The sequence below is a fragment of the Thermobia domestica genome, chromosome 9 (assembly GCF_964235325.1).
Source record: "Thermobia domestica chromosome 9, izTheDome1.hap1.1, whole genome shotgun sequence".
Lineage (NCBI taxonomy): Eukaryota > Metazoa > Arthropoda > Insecta > Zygentoma > Lepismatidae > Thermobia > Thermobia domestica.
In genome coordinates this window covers 57,974,541-57,980,668 of record NC_137462.1, presented here as the reverse complement: position 1 = coordinate 57,980,668, position 6,128 = coordinate 57,974,541, and positions in this window count along the sequence as shown.

The following is a 6,128-nucleotide window of genomic DNA, read 5'->3' as shown; positions in this document are numbered from 1 at the left end:
CTTGATGAACAAAATGCAGATATATCAAATTACACAAATTGAGTATGGTGTAGAACTTAGGAGAGAGGTAGGCAAGTTTCTGAAGTTTTGATCAGCTACGGAATTTCGTACAGCGTGTACAGGAATTTTCGGAACATAATAAAATAATTTTATGTTGCAAATATAAAGTCTACTATAACAAAGGTAAAAGACACATAAGTAACACAACACAGGGATGAACTAAAGTCACGTATCTAACGTTACAAATTCAGTAAAAGTACGGCAAACATGTTGGGGTACCCAGACATTGTGTTACTGATTAGGGGGAGATAAAAGTACACCATGCAAAGAACAACTGCGACAATTTTTCTATACGAATTCAAACTGGAAGATTGTGTACAAGAAGCCGAAAAACTGCATTTGGGCTTGAAAGGTTAGTAAGTACACTATTCATCAATCGCTTGTAAAAGTTCGTTTCGGTAACACAGCATTGCATAATGAGCCCTGTGAGTATTAATTTTTTTAAAAAAATAAATAAAGTTATTATTTTTCAACCTAAAAACTGGCGGACCAATGCCCCCGGCCCCAGGTTAGATCAGTCACTGGTTATACGATTGATCGTAGCCTTCATAACAATAATTCTATTAAAAGAGCGAAGCAATTTCCTAACATTCCTAACTAAGATCAAACATAATGCAATTATGAATCTACTTGTCAATTTAACGATAACTATAGCTTCTGTTAAGTTATAATGGCGGGCAATGGATGTGGTTTATTTGATTGGTGCCATAGAGACCTATTCTGTGATGTCCAAGGGAAATTTTACTCCCATCCCCATAATTAAGAAATCCCTCCGAGGTGTTGTCTGGATGTGGATTACTATTATATTTTAGAGTATTTTTAATCCCTTGTATTTGAAATTCCCCCCCCCCCTCAAGGGGAAATCATCTGAAATTATCACTGATCTTATTGATAGTGGTTCAGAGTAGTCCAAAATAACAGGTCAAATTCAACGTCGAATTCAACACTCCTCAAAGCTGAGTTTCATCAATTGCTCACGCTATGAATTACGTCACTAGTTACAATATCATTACTAATAGTTGTCTTATTGATCCTGTGTCGCTTATTCTAAGTCTAATAACGTAAACAGATCAATTGACTATGAATGTTCCGATAAAGTATTTAAGTTACGAAACGAAACAATACTATTTTGCTATTTGCACCCATCTACCGGCTGTTTTATAAACTACGAACTCTAAACAAGACAACTATTGAACGAAACAAATGGATGATGTGTGATGCAATGTATGTCAAGAACTCTGACGACAAAATAAGCACGCCATATAAAGGTTATTGGTACAGAGCTCTGCGAAAGGTTACTTCCGAGTTACTTGAAACTTAAATTATCTGCGTGCCATTCGACGGATATTCAATGTCTCTTCTCCATGCAAAGTTTCTAATATGTATTTAATTGGGGACCTAAACCCTAATGAAAGCAGTGAAGACTTGTTAGAAACATTATGAATAGAGTTCAGGGTCAGTTTCTGCTGTAATTAGCTGCTTCTAATTAACTGGGAGAAATTTAGAACACAAGATGTTATAATTTTATTAGTAAGATACCAAAACTACACAGAATTTTTTCTGGTTTAATTTTGAGAATTTGTTTTCAAAATTTATGCTCCAATTTTTTTAAAAATTAATTTCTTCTACAAGTTATCAGAATTTTTCACGTCACCGCAGGTTCATAAAGGTGTGACAAAAGCTAATGCAAATATTTTAGTTTAATATCCCATGGCTATGCCTTATAGGCTAAAGCAAACAGTGATGATGGAAAATGAATGAAATGATGGAATGAAGAAAGTCAGAGGAAACAGGAACACTCTGAGAAAACCCACCTTGTGTTTGTCAGCCACAAAGCTCACTTGGCGCCAGCTGAGATCAAGCCATGGTGTGATAACACACCACAAGTGAACGCTCTACCACTGAGTCACCGCTGTCCAAAAGGTATGATATAATAACACTTAGGTCTATACCATACTTATTATTGGAGTATATTGTCTAATGATTTGTGTATTTTGAAACATTGGTAATGCTGTTCATTGCATTCATACAACCGCATTATCAATTTATGCTTATCTTATAGTTTACACATTTATTTGATAGTTTTCATATTTTGAATCTTCTAACAGTGAAACAATGTTTAGCATCCAGTGGCAGATCTAGATGGTAAAAACTAGGGAGCAGCCTGAGCCAAGACTATGCTAGGTATATCACGAGTTTACTATAAGCTTCCAAAAATATATAAATAATAACTTAAATTATTTTTGTCACTCAAAAGAGTAGCCCTCCTGGCCCCGGGGTAGATCTACTACTGTTCAGATCTAAGATTAGAGTGAGGTAGTGTCGTCCACAAGACCAGTGAAATTTCTCGTTTCATATTTGAAAGTGTACTCCTCGTCTGCTGGGTAATATTATTCCTTTCTTACATTTAACATATAATTAACTATGAATATTATGATAAAAAGGTCTTGTGTCCATCTTAAACACAAACTAAATACAACTTTCTTACAAGGTTGTGCATAATCTTTATTATAAATTAACTATACACGTTTCAGTTTCGGAAGTATATCCCTTCCTTCTTCAGACTACTCCTCCAACTGTTTGGAGTAGAGTAGTTGGAGTAGTAGTCTGAAGAAAAAAATGATATACTTCCGAAACTGTAACATGTCTAGTTAATTTATAATAAAGATTATAGACAGACTTGTAAAAAAGTTGTATTTAGTTTATAATTAACTAGTCTAACCTAAGATAATGCCCGTAATTACCTACCATAAAATCAATTTTATAGATGTAAGACAAATAATTTGTGTCAATTTGCTTCGATTTCTCTTTCTATATAGCTCATCATATCTGTAAATATGACCGAGGATTAATACAATTTACTTTACTTTGTCATACCCTTGATCACTTTCACATCATTCTTCATTTTGTAACAAGATATACTAACTTTTTTTTCTTCAAATCGTAATTCACAAAAAGTAAAATTTTGCTTCTTTATTAAATAGCAAAGCCATACCACACTATGTCTTGAAGATTCCTATGAAATATTATTTATATTTCCAAAGAATATTTCAAAGTGACACGTGACAAGAAAGCTTGTTGGATATTTTACATAACCAAAAGGAGGAAATTGTATTCTCAAAATGGAAATTTCATAAAAGAAAAGTAATGAAAGATAAACTAGGCAAAAGATGAAGGACAACTTCGTGATTGAATGAAAATTTACACAAAGCTTTTCGTTCAAAGAAATGACAGTTTCTAATATATTTGAAAGGAATATTTATGTATACCACAAAAAAGGAAAATAAATGTCTACGCACGCTTTGTATGAGGTCAGAAATAGATTGCTATTCATAAGCTTGGTATCGAACGAAATATATATAATATCATTATTTATTGACAAAGGTTATTATATTTTCTGTGGCAAGCTCAAGTGAATTGTAGGAAAACATTTTATGTGTATGTGAAGGAAAATGAGCTTTTCAAATATTAAACTATAATATTCTGCTTGTTCCGTGCGAGATGAATGAAAGAAAATGGTATTTAATACAAAAACCATTAAAAAACAGGAACATGATATTTCCAGTTTACCGTCCCACGATTCTGCCTTTTAAGATAAAGAAGGAGGATAATTAAAGCAAGTGAATTATGATGGAATAAGAATGATGGTGGAATAAGAATGTGGGAGGAAACAGGATTAACCCTAGAAAACCCACGGACATGCCGTTGTCCACCTCAAACTTACTTGGCCAGGGATCGAACCATAGTTAAATGTGTGAAGAAACTGGATTATTGATCATTTACTAGTAGAATGTGGTATGTCGTTTTGGTCGTCTATTTCGCCTTATTACCAAAGAGCAACACACAAAAAACAAAGATTGACTTCTGGTCGATAGAGTGAAATTTCCCATTCAATTGCTTTTGTTTGTCTTTGAAGTAAATAGAGAAAAATCTTATATTACATTAAAAAATGAGACGAAATTTTAATTTAACGTCCTACGCTTATGTCCTTTCGCTGATGAATGAAAATGAACGCTACGAGAGAAATGTTCTAATGAGAATGTTATAAGAACTATGTAAACCCCGAAGAAACTCACGGACACGAACCACAAACTCAAATGATCTGAGATCGAACGAGAGACTGCTCATACCAGAGCGGAACACTCTACTACTAAACCACCCTGTATATTACTTATTGGTTCATCTTTGGCTTATGTACTTTGTATATACGAAATTGGTAATCGATGCAAGTGTATTGGTGGTAGAGCTATTGGTTCTAATGTGAGGGTTCTTTTGTTGAATATTATACCGTCTGAATTTGAGATACACAGTAAAAAATGAGGTGTTGAAACAACACAAAATGACTACCACTTTAGAGTGTTACTTTTGTGTCAATTCAACACCAAGCACATCGCCTTCAGGCATATCAAAAATACCTTGTTACTGGCTGTGAGTATTTGCATTGCTTTTTTGTTGTTTGGTACGAGCAAAGCTTTGCGAAATATATTTCGCATTATGGCAAGTAGCTAATAACATTCTATTTTCAGTAATCGGTCACAATAATATTGTTGTAAACCTGTGAATCATTTGACAACAGTCACAAAGATAGCAGTTCTTCCGTTTGTTTTCTTTATCTGTTATTCTTGTCTCTTAGCACGTATGAACAGAAGATGGCAGAACTGTTGCCTATGTAACTGTTGTCCGACGATTCACAAGTTTAAACAATATTATTGTGACTGATTATAGGGAACATAGAACATTACTCGTTACTTGGCATAAGTGCCAAAGATATTTCGCAAAGCTTTGCTCGTATTAAACAATAAATACCAATGTAAACTCTCTCAGGTAGTAACGAGTTATTTCTGATATGCTCGAAAGCCGATGTGCTTGGTACTGAATTAACATCCAAGTAACACGCTAAAGTGGTAGTCATTTTGTGTTGTTTCAACACCTGATTTTTTACAGTGTAGGTAACATCGTGATTAAGAAATTTTTCAGCGTATTTCCGTTTCTTTAAACTAACTTCTTTTCATTATTTAATCCTTAAGCCCCCACTTATTTACAAATGTTTTATTTAAAATTTTAATCTAACAAAACACTAAGTTATATACAACTAAACATTAATCTTTGAGTTTATAACACGTCATGTAATATTCTAAGAGATTTCTACTTTAGATCGTTGTAAAGATGAAGTCCTTTTACTACAAGTGGAAGTTAACACTTGCCTTACCTTTCTAGAAGAAACTTCTAATAGGACCTTGTCTCTTTCATTCACCGTTCCATTTAAAAATTGTCTTGAAAAGAAAACAGCTATAAACTTTAGCTATTAGTATCTGTCAACAATGATTTATAGTAAATGATATATAAAACATCAAAAAGTATTTGCAGTATAGTTTTTGTTGTTGTTGTTGTTGAAAAACATAAATATTTCACATGTTATTCTGGATTAAGATAATATTAATGAAAACTCTAAATTGGATCTTGTACTAAGCAATGATGTTAATCAAGTACTAAATTATAGTTCAATGGCGTATGGCAATAATGAGAAAGTTTATAGATTCGTACAGTAAAACCCTTAATATAAACGTGATACTTGCACAAAAAAATTAATATTTTTCCACAGACTTGGGATGTATCAATAAACAAAATGATTCTCTAACACTTGTACCTAGGACATTTAAGTTCTCTCCTATTTCTAGTAATAAGTCAGATGCAACGTATTTTTAATATATTTGTGAGGATACACTAAAAGCAAAGTTAGTTTTCATTCCAGATATAAAATAACGAAAGAAAAACAATAATGACAGCGCTATATTGTTATTCTTGCAGGTTGCGGTGGCTCAGTGGATATAACGCAAGATTTTGCCGGTCTGATACAAATTCCGTTACTAAAGTAGTACTGAAGGTAAGGTAATTTATACTATTGTTACGTATAAGAAAATTTCATATGTACTGCTTGAATACCAAGTGGTATTATTTCCCCGCTAATTATTTTATTTCCTGCTTTTTCATATTATCCTCATTACAAACAAAATAGTGTAATCTGGTTGTGTGGTGTAACTGTGGAATATTTGATTGAAAGTCAAACG